General features: G+C 41.0%; 1 long non-coding RNA gene across 2 annotated transcripts in view; it reads right to left on the reverse strand.

The window, feature by feature from the left end:
- The window catches only part of LOC113897651, a 119,286-nt gene that overhangs the window by 76,631 nt on the left and 22,407 nt on the right, over nucleotides 1-20,248 (reverse strand). The window contains exons 1-2 of one of the 2 annotated variants that reach the window (XR_003512386.1): nucleotides 8,438-8,552; nucleotides 5,979-6,124 (exon numbers count right to left, since the gene is read on the reverse strand). This is a non-coding gene — a long non-coding RNA (uncharacterized LOC113897651). Of the gene's footprint in view, nucleotides 1-5,978; nucleotides 6,125-8,437; nucleotides 8,553-20,248 lie in introns of those variants that run through there. The other variant, XR_003512385.1, reaches the window with a different exon arrangement.

The following is a 20,248-nucleotide window of genomic DNA, read 5'->3' on the forward strand; positions in this document are numbered from 1 at the left end:
TCAGTTCAGTCACTCGTCGTGCCTGACTATTTGTGACTCCGTGAACCACAGCACGCCAGGCCTCCCTGTCCACACCAACTCCTGGAGTTAATCCAAACCCATGTCCACTGAGTCGGTGATGCCGTACAACCATCTCATCCTCTGTCATCCCCATCTCCTCCTGCCCTTAATCTTTCCTAGCATCAGGGTCTTTTCAAATGAGTCAGCTCTTCACATCAGGTGGCCAAAGTATTGGAGTTTCAGCTTCAACATCAGACCTTCCAATGAATACCCATGACTGATCTCCTTTAGCATGGACTGGTTGGATCTCCTTGCAGTCCAAGGGACTCTCAAGAGTCTTCTCCAACAACTCAGGTCAAAAGCATCCATTCTTCAGCACTCAGCTTTGTTTATAGTCCAACTCTCACATCCATTCATGACTACTGGAAAAACCATAGCTTTGAATAGACAGACCTTTGTTGGCAAAGTAATGTCTCTGCTTTTTAATATCCTGTCTAGGTTGGTCATAACTTTTCTTCCAAGGAGCAAGCATCTTTTAATTTCATGGCTGCAGTCACCATCTGCAGTGATTTTGGAGCCCAAAAAAATAAAGTCTGTCACTGTTTCCATGTTTCCCCATCTATTTGCCATGAAGTGATGGGACCGGATGCCATGATCTTAGTTTTCTGAATGTTTGTTTAGCTTTAAGCCAACTTTTTCACTCTCCTTTTTCACTTTCATCAAGAGGCTCTTTAGTTCTTCTTCACTTTCAGCCATAAGAGTGGTGTCATCTGTGTATCTGAGGGTATTGATATTTCTCCCAGTAATCTTGATTCCAGCTTGTGCTTCATCCAGTCCAGCATTTCTCATGATGTGTATAAGTTATGTGTATTTAAGTTATATGTATTTAATTGCATATAAGTTAAATAAGCAGGGTGACAATATACAGCCTTGATGTACTCCTTTTCCTATTTGGAACCAATCTGTTTTTCCATGTCCAGGTCTAACTGTTGCTTCCTGATCTGTATACAGATTTCTCAAGAGGCAGGTCAGGTGGTCTGGTATTCCCATCTCTTTCAGAATTTTCCACAGTTTATTGTGATCCACATAGTCAAAAGCTTTGGCATAGTAAATAAAGCAGAAATAGATGTTTTTCTGGAACTCTTTTGCTTTTTCCATGATCCAGCAGATGTTGGCAATTTATTCTCTGGTTCCTCTGCCTTTTCTAAAACCAGCTTGAACATCTGGAAGTTCACAGTTCACATATTGCTGAAGCCTGGCTTGGAGAATTTTGAGCATTACTTTACTAGCGTGTGAGATGAGTGAAATTGTGTGGTAGTTTGAGCATTCTTTGGCATTGCCTTTCTTTGCGATTGGAATGAATCCAAAGGTCAGGACTGACCTTTTCCAGTCCTGTGGCCACTGCTGAGTTTTCCAAATTTGCTGGCATATTGAGTGCAGCACTTTCACAGCATCATCTTTCAGGATTTGAAATAGCTCAACTTGAATTCCATCACCTCCACTAGCTTTGTTTGCAGTGATGCTTTCTAAGGCCCACTTGACTTTACATTCCAGGATGTCTGGCTCTAGGTGAGTGATCACACCATCATGATTATCTGGGTCATGAAGATCTTTTTTGTACAGTTCTTCTGTGTATTCTTGCCACCTCTTCTTAATATCTTCTGCTTCTATTAGGTCCCTACCATTTCTGTCCTTTATTGAGCCCATCTTTTCCTGAAATATTCTCTTAGTATCTCTAGTCTCTAGTCTTTCCCATTCTATTATTTTCCTCTATGTCTTTGCACTGATCATTGAGGAAGACTTTCTTATCTCTCCTTGCTATTCTTTGGAACTCTGCGTTCAAATGGGTATATCTTTCCTTTTCTCCTTTGCTTTTTGCTTCTCTTCTTTTACAGCTATTTGTAAGGCCTCCTCCAACAGCCATTTTGCTTTTTTGCATTTCTTTTTCTTGGGGATGGTCTTGATCCCTGTCTCCTGTACAATGTCATGAACCTCAGTCCATAGTTCATCAGGCACTCTGTCTATCAGATCTAGTCCCTTTAATCTATTTCTCACTTCCACTGTATAATCAGAAGGGATTTGATTTAGGTTATACCTGAATGGTCTAGTGGTTTTCCCCACTTTCTTCTATTTAAGTCTGTATTTGGCAATAAGGAATTCATGATCTTAGCCACAGTCAGCTCCTGGTCTTGTTTTTACTGACTGTATAGAGCTTCTCCATCTTTGGCTGCAAAGAATATAATCAATCTGATTTTGATGTTGGCCATCTGGTGATGTCCATGTGTAGAGTCTTCTCTTGTGTTGTTGGAAGAGGGTGTTTGCTATGACCAGTGTGTTCTCTTGGCAAAACTCTATTAGCCTTTACCCTCTTTCATTCTGTACTCCAAGGCCAAATTTGCCTGTTTCCCCAGGTGTTTCTTGACTTCCTACTTTTGCATTCCAGTCCCCTATAATGAAAAGGACATCTTTTTTTTGGTGTTAGTTCCAAAAGGTCTTGTAGATCTTCATAGAACCATTCAACTTCAGCTTCTTCACCATCACTGTTTGGGGCATAGACTGGATTACCATGATATTGAATGGTTTGCCTTGTAAATGAACAGATAATTCTGTCGTTTTTGAGACTCTTTTTGTACTCTAGTCCATTTCTTCTAAGGGATTACTGTCCACAGTAGTAGATATAATGGTCTGCTGAGTTAAATTCACCCATTCCAGTCCATCTTAGTTTGCTGATTCCTAGAATGTCAACGTTCACTCTTGCCATGGTTTGACCTGTTTGACCACTTCCAATTTGCCTTGATTTATGAACCTAACATTCCAGGTTCCTATGCAATATTGCTCTTTACAGCATTGGACCTTGCTTCTATCACCAGTCACATCCACAGCTGAGTGTTGTTTTGCTTTGGCTCCATCCCTTCATTCTTTCTGGAGTTTTTTCTCCACTGATCTCCAGTAGCAAATTGGACACCTACTGACCTGGGGAGTTCATCTTTCAGTGTCCTATCTTTCTGCCTTTTCATACTGTTCATGGGGTTCTCAAGGCAAGAATACTGAAGTGGTTTTCCATTCCCTTCTCCAGTGGACGCCATTCTATGAGAACTGTCCACCATGACCCATCCGTCTTGGGTGGCCCACACATCATGGCTTAGTTTCATTGATTATGATAGTTTCCAAAACTTAGGAGTTTCTTCTTCTAGATCTTTGTAAGTTTATTAAAAATAAGTATTACTACTACTACTACTAAGTCGCTTCAGTCTTATTAATAAAAGCAATACATACACAGGGTCTTTTGAACTTCCAGATGTTCAAGCTTGTTTTAGAAAAGGCAGAGGAACCAGAGATCAAATTGCCAACATCCGCTGGATCATGGAAAAAGCAAGAGAGTTCCAGAAAAGCATCTATTTCTGCTTTATTGACTATTCCAAAGCCTTTGACTGTGTGGATCACAATAAACTGTGGAAAATTCTGAAAGAGATGGGAATACCAGACCACCTGACCTGCCTCTTGAGAAACCTGTATGCAGGTCAGGAAGCAATAGTTAGAACTGGACATGGAACAATAGACTGGTTCCAAATAGGAAAAGGAGTACATCAAGGCTGTATACTGTCACCCTGCTTATTTAACTTATATGCAGAGTACATCATGAGAAATGCTGGGCTGGAAGAAGCCCAAGCTGGAATCAAGATTGCCGGGAGAAATATCAATAACCTCAGATATGCAGATGACACCACTCTTATGGCAGAAAGTGAAGAGGAACTCAAAAGCCTCTTGATGAAAGTGAAAGAGGAGAGTGAAAAAGTTGGCTTAAAGCTCAACATTCAGAAAATGAAGATCATGGCATCTGGTCCCATCACTTCATGGCAAATAGATGGGGAAACAGTGGAAACAGTGTCAGACTTTATTTTTCTGGGCTCCAAAATCACTGCAGATGGTGACTGCAGCCATGAAATTAAAAGACACTTACTCCTTGGAAGGAAAGTTATGACCAACCTAGATAGCGTATTCAAAAGCAGAGACATTACTTTGCCAACAAAGGTCCGTCTAGTCAAGGCTATGGTTTTTCCAGTGGTCATGTATGGCTGTGAGAGTTGGACTGTGAAGAAAGGTGAGTGCCGAAGAATTGATGCTTTTGAACTGTGGTGCTGGACAAGACTCTTGAGAGTCCCTTGGACTGCAAGGAGATCCAACCAGTCCATTCTGAAGGAGATCAGCCCTGGGATTTCTTTGGAAGGAATGATGCTAAAGCTGAAACTCCAGTACTTTGGCCACCTCATGCAAAGAGTTGACTCATTGGATAAGACTCTGATGCTGGGAGGAGAAGGGGACAACAGAGGATGAGATGGCTGGATGGCATCACAGACTCAATGGGCGTGAGTCTGAGTGAACTCTGGGAGTTAGTGATGGACAGGGAGGCCTGGTGTGTTACGATTCATGGGGTTGCAAATAGTCGGACACGACTGAGCGACTGAACTGAACTGAGCTGAAGAAATATACAAATAAAAAAGTCACCTCTTCCAAATCTCTAGTTCCAGCTTAAGTAAAAACTACTTACTTGTAGTTTACCCCCTTCTAGTTTCGGTTCTACTGACAATGACCACAGCAGTTCTAACAAATATGCTTAAATCTCTTTCTGAATTCATCAGTTAAAAAAGGTATGTAATACCTCCCTTCACGAAAAATGAGCAGGTTAGAGCACTTTTACTGAGACATCTCTCAATTTTCTGAATTATTAGTTAGCTTTTATTTTAATTATTTATCATTATAACTTTAAAAAATACACTTAAACATCAGTTCCCCAAGACAGTAGACATGAAATCAACAATAAACAAATAGGACCTAATTGAACTTACAAGCTTTTGTACAGCAAAGGAAACCATAAACAAAACAAAGTGACAACTTACTGACTGGGAGAAAATATTTGCAAATTATATAACTGACAATGGCTAATTTCTAAACTATGCACACAGCTCACACAACTCAATAAAAAGGAAAATCAAAAAAATGGGCAAAACACCTAAATAGATATTTTGCCAAAGAAGACATACAGATGGCCAACAGGCACATGAAAAGATGTCCGACATCGCTAATTATCAGAGAAATGCAAATCAGAAGTACAATGAAGCGCCACCTCACATCCGTCAGAATGGCAATCATTCAAAAGTCTACAGTTAGCAAATGTTTGGGAGAATGTGGAGAAAAGGAACCCTCTCACATTGTTGTTGGGAATGTACATTGGTGCAACCACTATGGGAAAAATATGGAGGCTCCTTTAAAAACTAAGAATAGAGTTGCTGTATGATTCTGCAATCCTACTCCTGAGCATGTATCTGGAGAAAACTATAATGTGAAGACACATGCATACCTATGTTTACTGTTGCACTATTTGCAAAAGCAAGACATGGAAACAACCTAAATATCCATCAACAGACACATGGAGAGAGAAGATATGGTGTGTGTGTGTGTGTGTGTGTGTATACATACATACTATAGCTTCTTTATATATATGTGTGTGTATGTGTATATATATTTATATAAAATGGAAATAAAATAATGCCATGGTAGCAACATGGATACACCTAGAGATTATCATACTAAGTGAAGTAAGTGAGAGAAAAATACCCTATATCACTTCTATGTGAAATCTTAAATGTGACACAAATGCACATATCTACAAAACAGAAATAGATTCATAGAGATAGAGAAGAGACTTATGGTTGCCAGAAAGGGGGTAAGGAGGTTGGACTGGGAGTTTGGAATTAGCAGATGCAAACTGCGCTATAGAGACTAGGTAAACCAAAAGGTCCTACAGGATAGCACAGGGAGCTGATATTGAATATCCTGTGATAAACCGTAAAAATATGAAAGAGACTGTGTATATGTATAATTGAATCACTTTGCTTTATAGCAGAAATTAACATGTTGTAAATCAACTATACGTCAATAAAATAAATATTTAAAAAATACACTTAAACAAAGCTTACCCATTGACTCTGGACTATGGAAGATGCAATTAAAGCTTCCACACTTCCTTCTACCACTTCTTCCCTCTCCTTCATGTTCTAGCATGTGTTTCTAGGCTGTCCAGCTGTTTCTATGCTGTCAGGATCTTTAATGTTTGTACTTTTTTCTGCAATGAATAAAGATTTGAGTATTGACTGTAGGTTGATTCTAAGCATGGGAAAAAAACAAAACAAAATACCTACAACAGTGTGATTATGTAATACTTAAGCATTGCCACAAATAGTGGTAATTATTTTATTTTAATAAAATATTTTAATATCCATTAACACTTTATCTCTTCTATGTCATGGATGAAATATAATTTAAAATATCACAATATTTTATGTTCTCTTCTGTTCTTTAAATTATTTTTGTCATCCTCTTTCTTCTCCCTCCTTCTCACGTTTTTATTTTCTATGAAAGTATGGTGATGGTTAATTTAACATACACCATTGCAAATGAAGATGGTTTGGACTCATGTTGGTGGCAGGAGGGTAGTTCCTCTGCAATTTCATTGGAATGTTTACATAGCATGGCCTCTTTTTAACAGGATGGCTCCCTGTGGGCTCTGCGAACGTGGCTCATGAGGAGGGCATAGACAAGCTGAGTTAGAACTTCCACAATCCCCAAAGTGATTAAAAAAAAAAAAAAAGACTCTACTCTGAGGGTACAGTACTTAAGTGTATTTCACTTCTGGAGAGGACTATTATTCCTTCACATTTTCATCCCCTATGAGAGTCTAAGATTTCCTCATTTTCTACTTCTGTACCTAGATTCAACACACAAGTGCCCTTCCCAGGCAAATTTTCCAGTCTATTCAGAGAGCAATTTCTTGCAGCTCCAGCTGGTGGAGAAGCCTCTCTGTCCACCTATTCTATATCCAAGCCTCGAGGTGATCACTCTGATTGACAACCCAGAGCCCATCCCTGCCCACTGCATCTGCTGACTTGGAGCCTGGAGTCTTTATTCATGTGAGGTCACTCCCCATCTTCCCTAACAGCTGGCTCCTGTGTGCTGCAGGCTGTAGTTGATGGTTTCCTGTGTTATTCATGAATAAGAACATTAGATACCCTCTGCTGTCCACATATTTGTCAACATGATGGGATGTAGATTGGTTTGGGCATATTTATAGATTTATTCTCATGCACACGCATTTATTGTCACATCAGTGAAAGGAAAGGAAAAGAGGGAGTTCAGTCAGCCTGCCATTTTGATCAAGAAGCCTCTCTGGAAGAGTTGCAGTTTAGGAATTACCTGCTCACTCCTTCTCAATCTTCTTCATTGATTCTGTGTTCCCTCCTTCTGTCAGCCTCTTAAGACTGGGCCATGCCATACATAGTTCTCTCCCTGGGGTGGATCTCTCTTTTATGTATTGTTTCCCTTAATGATCACATCCAGTCATCTCATTCATGGCTATAAATATCACCTATGAGCCAAATTTTTTAGCGTTAGCTCAAACTCCTCTCCCCAATTTCATACTCATACCTCTAACAAACTATTATAGATGAGAGCTTCAAAGTCACCACACCCGACCCCCCCACCCCCAGAGCCTGGCCCTCTGGCCTGTTTCTGTGCGTGATCTACGATCAAAGGTGAAAAGTGCTTCACAGCTTGGTGTTGCCTCTCATATCAAGGAGTCTCAGAGCCTCTCCTAAATGAGAGCACACTTCGTGTCCAGGCACTGCAGCCGACTTGGTACTTTTTCTCAAGGAAGCATTTCAATATCTGCCAATACCCTCTCCCATTTCTACTGCAGCTTCAGAAATGTAACCAGTTTTTCTTTTTTTTGCAGTGAGCTGTTTCTCAATCCTGATTTGCAGTGCTGATGTGCATGTTTGCATTTTTTTAAAACATGGTCTATTTGTCACACTAGGAGAACTGGGGAGGGGAGAACTTGATGCTGTGCTCATTTCACCACTTTAAGCAAAATCTTCCTTATTGCGGGGACAATTTGCCCTTTCTTGTAGATTCAAATCTTCACAGCAAATGTATTTCAGGTCATCACTCTTTTACTTGTTTTAGATCTGTTTAAATAGCACAGACACCAAGTTTAAGTGGCACAGATATCAAGATATATGCACACATAAACTTTTACTTGGGTCCTGATCGGCATAGAAACAATGGTGCCACTCACTCAGTGACTTTCAGTCACGTGAGTCATCACAGCACTGAGACGTGGTTGGAATCTACATCAGCAGGAAAGACTCATAGGCTAAGAGGGTCTGCTTTTTAATGAAGTCTTTGCCATTCAGCCATAAAAAAAAAAAGAGTGAATGCCATTTGCACCAACAGAGATGGACCTAGAGCTTATGATATCAAGTGAAGTACATCAGAGAAAGACAAATATCTGATATCACTTTTATGTGGCATCTAAAAAGAATGATATATATGAACTTATTTACAAAACAGAAATAGACACACAGACACAAAACAAACTTACGGTTACTGAAGGCGAAGGGTAGAGAAGGATAAACTAGTAGTTTGAGGTTAACATGTTGCTGCTGCTGCTAAGTCGCTTCAGTCGTGTCTGACTCTGTGCGACCCCAGAGACGGCAGCCCACCAGGCACCCCCGTCCCTGGGATTCTCCAGGCAAGAACACTGGAGTGGGTTGCTGTTTCCTTCTCCAATGCATGAAAGTGAAAAGTGAAAGTGAAGTTGCTCAGTCGTGCCCGATTCTTAGCAACCCCATGGACTGCAGCCTACCAGGCTCCATCCATGGGATTTTCCAGGCAAGACTACTGGAGTGGGGTGCCATTGCTTTCTCCTGAGGTTAACATATACACATGTAAAACAGATAACCACAAGGACCTACTGTAGAGCACAGGGATCTATACCTAATATTTTGTAATAACATATAAGGGACAATGATCTGAAAAAGAATAGACGTGCGTGTGTAACTGGATCACTTGGCTGTACACCTGAAACTAACACAACATTGTAAGTCAACTATACGTCAATAAAAAATAATTTAAAAATAATAAAGTTGACAAATTTTTACATTTTTAAAGTCTTTGCCAGTGCATTTCTTACAAAGATGTATGTGTGTCTAGATGTTTGCCTTGCCTTCTAAAAGATTATGTTATCTGAATATAAAACAAAATTAAAGTAGAGAGAAATAATGATGACTTCTCAACCTTCACATGTCTTCCTTATGGGGTCCTTCTTAATTAAAACTTCTAAGAGATCCGAAAGAGGTACTTCTTCTTACAAACTTCATCCTCATCCCTGTAATTATGCAAGTAGCTGCCACTCCTCCCCTTTCAAACCACAGGCTCTGGAAAGTATATTCCACGTTTCGAGCGGTGCCCTTAAGAGGAGTCACCTGCACTACCTAAAGTTATGTCAGAGAGATCTAACCACAGAGCACTCCAGACTGAGACACACACTGGTATTTTCTGGGTGTGCTCTTAACTATTTGGAGCTGCGATTAAAATTAGAAGTGTAGGCATGACGCTGCTTTCTGCATTTCTTTTTTAGCCGTGTTAGCGCCAAAGTGGTTTGTATGATGCTGGTTATTATTTCATTTGATGCTTTTTTACTCAAGGATGAACCAGACATATGATTTAGAGCCAACTCTGCTTTTTCTATTTTGGTTTTTTAAATTAGTGGTATGTATTATACTGGGTTTGCCCAAAAGTTCATTCAGGTTTTTCCATAACATCTTATGGAAAAAATGAATGAACTTTTGGGCCAATCCAATATTTAAGGATCTTAAAGAAGTCTAGCTTAAAGACTAAAAAGGAAGTCTAGCTTTAAGGAAGAAAAGCTATGACAAACTTAGCATATTAAAAAGCAGAGACATAACTTTGCTGACAAAGGTTCATTTAGTCAAAGCTATGGTTTTTCCAGTAGCCATGTATGGATGTGAGAGTTGGACCATAATGAAAGCTGAGAGCTGAAGAATTGATGCTTTTGAACTGTGGGGTTGGAGAAGACTCTTGAGAGTCCCTTGGACTGCAAGGAGACCCAACTAGTCCATTCTAAAGGAAATCAGTCCTTAATATTCATTGGAAGGACTGATATTGAAGCTGAAACTCCAATACTTTGGCCACCTGATGTGAAGAACTGACTCATTGGAAAGGCCCTGATGCTGGGAAAGATTGAAGGCAGGAGAAGGGACAACAGAGGATGAGATGGTTGGATGGTATCACTGACTCAATGGACATGAGTTTGAGCAAGCTCCAGGAGTTGGTGATGGACAGGGAGGCCTGGCGTGCTTTTGTCCATGAGTCGCAAAGAGCTGGACACGACTGAGCAACTGAACTGACTGACTAAAGACAGTCTGTGGAGTGTCTTCACTCATTGAAGTCACCTTTCTCAGGAGAGAAGAAAGATCTCAGGATCACTGTCCACACTACTCTGCTCAGGTCACTGCTTACGGCAACCTGAAGTAAGAATCACTGTGCTTTCAGTCTATCCCCCACACTCTCAGCAATGACAGGCAAGGGGGATAAAATAACTGAAGAAGAAAGGTCTGCAGAGGGGTGACGTTGAGTAAGCAAAGATCCACAGGTAAGTTCAATGTCTAAGATGCTAAAAAAAAGACCAGGAAATGCCTAAGAAACTATAATTTCTAAGTTTTAATAAGAAGTCTCTAATTTTTTTTAGGAAAAACTTCTTTACCTCAGTCTCTATGGCTGACAAATTCAGTGTCCAATTATGAGATCAGTTTTCCAAAGCTTGATGAAATCATCGTTTTCGATTTTCAAACACAAGACAGTTTTGGAAGGGAGCATGCCTCTACTCAGCCAATTTTCTCAAAGCCTTGGAGAGAATTCAGTTTTTCTTCTGAAAAGCCTCCTTTCTCATTGCAGTACATGTGAATTTAGCTAGCACTTGCCCAGAACTTATCATGACTAGGTAAATCATTGTATCTACAGCACAATCAAGATGACCTTAATATATCACAATTTAAAATGATTAACCCTTTGACATGAATCTTTTACACTTAGATCCTTCACTTTAAAAATCCATGTAGACTTTTTTTTCCTTAAGATTGCCTTGTATTATTTAGTAGCCCGCCGGTTTTCCATTTTATGACAAATTGGGAAAATATTTTTATATTTTAAATATGAACATTATTTTAATGCTTGTATAATAAACCATTATATACATGTTGTGTTATCTGGGCTTCCCTGCCCACCAATGCAGGAGACACAAGAGACTCAGTTTCGATCCCTGGGTCGGGAAGATGCCCTAGAGTAGAAAATGGCATCCCACTCCAGTATTCTTGCCTGGAAAATTCGCTGGACAGAGGAGCCTGGCTGGCTATAGTTTACGGGGTCCCAAAGAGTCTGACATGACTGAGCGACTGAACACACTCACAAGTGTTATCTAGGCGGACAGGAGAGAGAGCAGCAAAAGACACAGACTCAGGCACTGACTCAAGTCCCAGCAACTAACTTTAACCTTCTATGCCTCAACTTTCCTCATTTATAAAATAAGAATAAGACCTAGTTCATAGCTTGCTGAAGAATTAAATGGGTTAAAAATGGACAATACTTAGAAAAGTGCCCAATACATAGGAAATACTACCAAGAATTTGCTAATATGTGTCTAGTATTTACTATTACATAAGAAGCTGCCATAAATCATAGCTAAATGTATAGCTTCCATGAAATATAGCGTCGGACACGACTGAGCAACTTCACTTTTACTTTTCATTTTCATGCATTGGAGAAGGAAATGGCAACCCACTCCAGTGTTCCTGCCTGGAGAATCCCAGGGACGGGGGAGTGTGGTGGGCTGCCGTCTATGGGGTCGCACAGAGTCAGACACAACTGACGCGACTTAGCAGCAGCAGCACCATGAAGTACAGCTAAATCACCGCACATACCTTTTTACATATCTTTTTACTGTTTCCGAAGAATACAACAGTTTCCCTGGTGGTTCAGTGGTAAAGAATCCACCTGCCAATCCAGCCCTGAGTCCAGAAATCTTGCAACAATTTACACAACCAACAGCAACACATGCAAGTAACACTTTCTTATACAGGGTGCCTTTTATCCATTTTGATAAGGGACAAATTTTATCTCCTTGCTTTAATATTATTTATTTTTTAATTCCTAGAGACACTGCAAATTTTTTTCATGTATTCTTATCAACTGTTTTTTTGGTCATTTTGTAAATTGTCAAGTATGCACTTCTTTTTCTTTCCAACTGATTATCTTTCATCTGTTCTAGGTTTTTTGGAATCTCTTAGAATGCATAACTTTATATTCATTATCTTTACTCTCATTGTATTAATTTCATGTCATTTTCCTCTGGGGTAGGATAAATGATTTTCATTCATTACATCTCTTATGTAAAGAGCCAAGCTGCTTTTAACTATTTCTATTGTATCATTATTTTTATTGAATTATTTTTAGTAATAATATATTCACACGAATCTACCTCTAGAGGTTATAAACATCTATACAGCAGACTTTCATTTCTGGAAAGATGGAGGAGGTATGCTTTTCCCTATTCCACCCACTACATACGACTAAAAACCTTGACCGTCAAATGGAAAACAAAGGTAAGACTATGAAAAGCTAGAAAAGTAGGCAGATCGGTTCAGAAGGAGGAATGACACATGGTGAGTCCCTAGATTTTCATCTAGCTTCAAATATCTCAGATTCAGAGCTGAAGAAGCTGGAAACCCAGAAGCATCAATGCACATACACCCCTAAAGGCCCTAACTAAAGCCTGCTCTCTATAGCCAGGAAAAAGGGCAGACTAATTAAGACAGAAAACTTTGAAACAATAATTGCTCTATTCTTCCTCCATACCACAGAAAAAATATAGTCCTTTCCCATCAAGGCCCGCAAAGGCTGAAAGGGGGCCTATATTTCCACCCTCACCCGTCCATAATGAGGGGCTCAAACCCTGCAAAAGTGGCATTGGAAAAATCTGACACAAGCCAGGAACTAAGACTTTCATTCCCGCTGGATTCTAAATGTGTGCAGAGGAAGCATTTGAGGCAAGTAAACTATAAACCAGGGAGGTTACAAGGATGTGAAGGGAGGCAAAGTTTCTATGCTTCATTTGAACTGGTAGAATGTCAACCCCAATAGACTGTGACAGGTTACATACAAACATATAATGGAATATCTGGAGCAACCACTGACCAAATCATATGAAGTGATATACTTGAAAACACTACTGGTAAATCAAAATGGAATTCTAAAAATTGTTCAAGTAACCCACAGGACGTGAGAAAAGAGAAAGAAAAAAATAGAACAGAAAGTAACAAACAAAATGGCAGACTTAAGCCCTAGCAGGTTAATAATTATATGAAGTGCCGTGATCGTGGGATTTTCAATGTTTGGATGGGCTTCCTGCTCAAGATGGGAGAGGGAACACATGTCTTTGTCTCACCGCCTGGGGTCTCAGTGGACTATAGATTTTGATACATTTCTGGAAGACAGAAAGCAGATGGAGTCATGCTGACAGAAAACAGAACAGAGGAAATAAAAGAAGGATGAAGTAGACATGGGAACCATTCTTCTTGGCTAACCCCTTGTGACTGTTTCCCTAGATCTACTAACTAAAGTGTTATCACCTTGCAAAAAGGGTAATTCAGGCTGTATGAATGGTGATCTTTCTATTGTCAGTACCTGGGCCCTATAAGTAAATATTTTGACCACCACTGCTAAGCTGCTAAGTCGCTTCAGTCCTGTCCAACTCTGTGTGACCCCATAGACAGCGGCCCATCAGGCTCCCCCGTCCCTGGGATTCTCCAGGCAAGAACACTGGAGTGGGTTGCCATTTCCTTCCCCAATGCATGAAAGTGAAAAGTGAAAGTAAGTCGTGCAGTCGTGTCCGACTCTTCCGGACCCCATGGTCTGCAGCCTACCAGGCTCCTCCATCCATGGGATTTTCCAGGCAAGAGTACTGGAGTGGGGTGCCATTGACCACCACACCTAATAACAAATTTCCAGTCATTCCTTCCTCCTCTCACCCACCCACTAATTTGTTATTTCATTCATACGACCAGGAGTCACTGATTGGCTATTAAATGCTAGGCACTGTTGTAGATGCTGGGGAAACAGGAGTGAACAAATAAATGCGCAAGGTCTTGGAGGTGGTAGTTTCTATCATAATGGAAAACAGTAAACTTGAAAAGAAAGACATAAAGGTGATCATTTTAAATAGCAGTAAGCACCATGAAGGCAGAGAATTTGTGCATACATCACAAATAAATGTATCAGCTATATACATATAGTTAAAATGTATTAACTATACATATATATTATAAATATATTAACTATATATATATATATAAAATAGCATTCCAAGGGCTGTTTATACCAGTGGTCCCCAACCTTTTTGGCACCAGGCACTGGTTGCATGGAAGACAATTTTTCCATGGACTGGGTGGCAGAGGATGGTTTCAGGAAGCATTAGATTTATTATGCACTTTATTATTATTACATCAGCTCCATCTCAGGTCATCAGACAGTAGATCCCAGAGATTGGAGACCCCTGGTGTATACAACACCTACCCCAAGTGATGGAGATCTCATCACCATCAGCAAACAGTGCAACTCTAGATTCCCATCCCTAGAGATGCTTCCTGGTACCACTTCTAGGCCACTGTTTTAGGTCAGGTTCCATAATAGTCACACTGAAGATGAGGATTCCTGTGCCACTGACTTTTTAAGGAAATGTTTGGGGCAGGGGTGGGGGGCAGGGAGGGAATCCTTAGGGAGGGGAGGAAGCAGAATTGGGCAGCAAAGGAACTGGGCAAATGGGGTGGTTTCAGCTAAAGTGTGACTCAGCTTGACCTCACTGGGAGCTCTGGAGCATGAAGTATATCCCAGAGGTTGTCCTGGGAAGTGAGTGAAAGTTGCTCAGTTGTGTCCAACTCTTTGTGACCCCATGGACTATACAGTCCATGGAATTCTCCAGGCCAGAATACTGGTGTGGGTAGCCTTTCCCTTCTCCAGGGCATCTTCCCAACCCAGGGATTGAACCCAGGTCTCCCTCATTGCAGGCAGATTCTTTACCAGCTGAGCCACAACGGAAGCCCAGGAATGCTGGAGTGGGTAGCCTATCTCTTCTCCAGCGGATCTTCCCAACCCAGGAATTGAACCGGGGTCTCCTGCATTGTAGGTGGATTTTTTACCAACTGAGCTATGAGGGAAGCCCAAGAGGTTGGCCTACCCAGTGATAAAGGCAATGTACTCTTAAACCTGTGCTTTGATCAGCGTTGGGCTAGAAGCTGCCCCTGGGCACACTGGGAAGTGGCGGATGCAATCTTGTGTAAGTATCATGACCCCTTAACTTTTTATGTTGAACACTTCCCCTCATACTGCTAGTGGGTGTGACATAAATCCTGGTAACACAATCTATCTTTTAAGATGGTTCAGGATCCAGCCCTCCCTTCTTGCTGAAGCACCAGCTGAACTTGAGGAGAAAGAAAGAATGATCCAAATTCAACCTTAGCTGGCTACCAAATGAATGAGATAGAAACTGCCTACTGCACATTTTCTCTATGCAATACTAACAGCATGTATTTAGCCCATCCGTTGGACTTCTTTCTTACAAGAACACTTCCACTGATTCCTAGTCAGGGAAGGGTGCATTCCCCCAGGCTTTTGGAGTCCTCAAAGTACCACAGTTGCCAATAAGAGACAAGGAAAGAGAAATGAGAAGAAGTAGCGAGAGAATCTTCTACCTTCCTCATTATTTACAAACCATCACGTGTCCCTAATTTCTGTCCTGGATCCAAACTGTGTTGTCAGCATTTTAAGAAGAAATTGAGAAATTTTTCTGTAGCTCTGATATATATAATTTCTGGAGTCTATGCCTCTACGTGCTGGAAATACAAAAGGGGAAGTATCCCAGTTCAAGTTTAGTAAACTATAACTCTTCCTGTTGTCAAGGATTTCACAGCTTCACTCACACTTGGGAAAGCTCTCAGAACAGATTTGACAATATTTCGCAAATACCACAAAAGAACTTGCTCAGCAAGGAAAATTCCAAGCTTGGCACTAAACAATGTAATCTATCAAATGGCACCAGCCAGTCTCACTCAACATGATCAGTACCAATTTTTTCTTGGACTAGAGGGGTCCCTGACTTGGGCCCCACTCTGGCTCTTCTCTGGACATGACCTTTCTCGTGGGGTAAGGAGTCCGAGTTGCCAAGGAGATATGCCTCCCTAGAGTCAAATTTCCCTCCTTTTAAACCATGTTCCAGGTATCAGACACCCTAGAATTTCAGAGCTGGCACAATCCTTTTTCTCACTTCCTCTCATCCGGACTGGACAGTTCTGGTATATGCACCCAGGGGCAGCTGCTCTGAAAATATTAACACTGATGTGGTCATGAGATCCTTCATGTGCTGGGCAGACTCCAGGATGGGAAAGAAAAAAAGATGATGGTCAGAGTTCAGTTCTTCCCATACTATCACATCTAGAAGGGAGCTCCAAAGAGTTCCAGAATTCTAATTGTGTGCATGTATGTAATGGCATTAATACATAATACTATAATCAGCATTATTAGTATATATTAATTATATATATTCCAATCATCATAGAATCATTCCAGCTCAATGTTATTAGTTGCTCTAAGCAACCATTCACCCTAGGGGTCCTGCCATCTCACCAGGACATCTAGAGAGTGGGTCTCCATCACAGTTAGAAACCAGACTTTGGTCCCCTTCTCAGCCTTGGAGAGTCTCATCCTTTCTGTTGTTGATTTCTTACACCTAATCTCTCCAATTATTTTAGGCTTTCTCAAGGGCCAAGAAGAAAGACTGTACAAGCAGCTCAGGCTTTAGGCACTGAGAAAATATCTGTAGCAAAGGAAATGATGGCTTTTAGACTAGGAACAAATTTCAGAGGGAAAAGCCATTTCAAATATCTCTAAGTTTTCCAGCAGCAAAAAGAAAATTCAAAGTAGTACCTCAACAATCATGTAGGATATTTGACTTATTACATATTTACATTATTTTAGACAACACTATAAAAATTCATTGTATTGAATATATGTGCCTATATTCTTGGGATAGATTTCAAACAGCAGAAATATGAGATATTATTTGAGGGGTCTTTCTTAGTTAAACAAATAGAGAATGAGGTCATTGATTTCACATTTGAAGGGCAAAGAGAACTTTTTGTCCTTTGAATTTGCTTTTCCAAGAAGATATGGTTAGATAGCATCACCAACTCAATGGACATGAATCTGAGCAAACTCTGGGAGATACTGAAGCACAGGGGAGACCCTGCGTGCTGCAGCCCATGGAGTGGGAAAGAGTCGGATGCAACTTAGTAACAACAACCTTAACACACCCCACAGGCAAGATGGACTAATTGTGTGGAAGCCAGGGGTGTCCTGGAAGATACTCAACTCCTTACGCCTGACGTTCAAAGTTAGGAGAACTTGTTCGGGATGGATTGTGATGGTCTGACCAAGTTCTGCCATCAGGAAAGAATAATAAAGTCACCGCTGCCCCCACCAGGAGGGAAGGGAAGTTTGGGATGGTATCAGACCTCCTCCTAGAGCTATGAAATGTGGTAGGGGAGGCTGGTTCTGTACAGCATGAGGCTGAAGAAGGAAGCAGTTCTGTATCAGTGACACACATAAAGGTTTGCTAATTCAGACTCTTGCCCAAGCACAGAGATGTGTTTGGACCAGAAGAGACACCTCTGCCCTAGCGGACAAGCAGGCCAGATCTCCAGCAGCAGCAACTGTAGCAGAGCTGATGGACCAATCCATCCTCCCAGTTTCCTGCCTCCTCTGGAATGTTAAGACGGAGCTGGCCCCTTCTGCTTGGGGTCCTGGACCACTGAGGACCTAAGAAGAGAGAACTCAAGAGGAAGAATCTATGGGGGTTTGAATTAATGATTGGAAAAATAAGAAATGGGAATGTATTTGCACCCCAAGCTGGAGAAATAGGTTATTAAATATTCACACTATCAGAATCATGGATTTGTTCACACCGCAATTCACACTATCAGAATCATGGATTTGTTCACACCGCAGTGCAGAGAAAGTAGATAAAATATAGATTCTTTGTTGCTTTCTTGAGTATTCCCAGCAGCTGCATAGAGGGGAAACCTATGGTTTAGTTTACCATAGTAAACCTGGCCCAATAACATTATTTAGATAGCCCTTTAGGAATGTAGGCACCTCATATGAAATTCTTTATAGTTTGTGAAACCAAGCAGGACCCTATGTGGCTCCTGGGCATGGAAGCCTTTCTGTGTCCCCCATTTCTTATTTGTAGGGAATAGGCTTCAGCTTCCAGGACCCTCCCTGAGGTCTAAAGAGCAGATTCTAATCAGTTGCTAATCAGGAATGGAGCGGATGCAGAGACAAGGGAGGAGGAGACTAGTGCAAGTTCGATGCGTGAAGCAGGGCATTCAAAGCCTGTGCTCTGAGACAACACAGAGGGATGTGGTGGGGAGGGAGGTGGGAGAGGAGTCCAGGAAGGGGGTGCACATGTGTAGCCATAGCTGATTCATGTCAGTGTATAGCAAAACCCACAATATTGTAAAGTAAGCAGCCTCCAACTAAAATGAATAAATTAACTTTTTTAAAAAGAAACAAATGTAGTTCACAGCTGATTTACAATGTTGTAGTAGCTTCAGGGGTAGAGCAAAGTGATTCAGTTATACATATACATATAGAAAAAAAGGTTATCCCAGAATATTGTGTTTCCTGTGCCAATTATTCTTCAAAATTAAAATAATAAATAAAATATTTTTATTAGATTAAAAAATAAATAAGCAACAGTGCAGGGCTTCCCTGGTGGCTCAGTGGTAAAGAAACCGCCTGCCAGTGCAGGAGACACAGGTTTGATCCCTGATCTGGGAAGATCCCACAGGCCACAGGGCAACTAAACCCGAGCACCACAACTCTGGAGCCTGGGCCCCACAACAAGAGGAGCCACTGCAATGAGCAGCTCGTGCACTACAGTGAAAGAATAGCTCCCGCTTGCCACAACTAGAGAAAAGCCCATGCAGCAATGAAGACCCAGTCCCCCAAAACATAAAATAAAAAACTAAACAAGCTTAAGAAAAAGGAACACTAGGGCAGCCTTGGGCCAGGGTCCTGGTTCAACCTCTAGGACACACACAACAGTGTCTGCGAGCTCCTCTGAAGAACTAAAACTCCCAACAAATGGAAGGTATTAACTACTTGATCAAGCATTTCTCATTCCAGAGAGAAGTTCACGGTTTGATGACCTCAAGAACCACAGAAACTCATGAGGAGACCCCTGAGACCAGATTAAAGGAATGCAGGCCCTGCACACATCCTGATCCTTACCAGCAACCCTGCCCTGGAACCATCACTCTAAAACTCCTCACCAAACCACCCCCCCAAGTTGCGACACACAATTTTGAGAGCATCAGACCCCTGTGTCCCTCTTTGCCTGGCTAAACAATAAAGCTATTCTTTTCTACTTCTCCCAAAACTCTGTATCCAGCATTCAATTTAGCACCAGTACACGGAGGCCAACTTTTGGCGTCACTGTCAGATGACTTTACCCAACCTCCCTCCCTCTTCAGGATGGTATTTGAGCAAATGGCAGAGAGATTTGCTGACCTCATGAAAGCAAGAAAAGGGGTCCAAGGTTGCATGCTGTGCCCCTGGATCTTTGCTTGTCCCCAAAGAAAGCTTGTCTGTGTGTCCCCTGGACTATTGACCACTGAGTTATGCACAACTGGTTATATATTATCTTATAAAACCAGAGAAGATGGTCCAAACCATTTGGCCCCCTCTCAAACACTCTATACCAATTGTAAATAAAAGGGGAAAAAGTTCAATTGAATAAAGTAGTTTAATTGGAAATAGTACAAATGAACGAACAATGTTGGGAGATATTCATAGTACAAGACTGTCCACAGGGTATTACAATGACAATGTTAATGGAAGGCCTAACTGGTTTAATATATGCTCTTTTCTTCCATCAGCATGGACTGGTTCATTGAAATTAACAGATTCCAAAACAAGCCCAAACATGTTCTGTTTACATTCTAGGAATTATGATTATATGCCTTTCATGATTCAATGGTCAAACAAAATTCCAGCCAGCAATAAGTTTTCCAAAGTTCTGGAAAAAACAGGCATGCTATTTTATATGTGTTTAGAACCATTGACAATGACATCGTGTATATATAATCAAGAGTTTCTTTCATTTTATTTCAAATCAGGGCACAGTGAGAAGCCTCCTATCAAAACTTCAAGGCAAAGGGATGAAAGAATTGCTCACCCTCCCTAAATCCTAAACCTCCAAGATGGGCACAACTAAACCAGA

Source organism: Bos indicus x Bos taurus, chromosome 8 (genome assembly GCF_003369695.1).
Source record: "Bos indicus x Bos taurus breed Angus x Brahman F1 hybrid chromosome 8, Bos_hybrid_MaternalHap_v2.0, whole genome shotgun sequence".
NCBI classification, from domain to species: domain Eukaryota; kingdom Metazoa; phylum Chordata; class Mammalia; order Artiodactyla; family Bovidae; genus Bos; species Bos indicus x Bos taurus.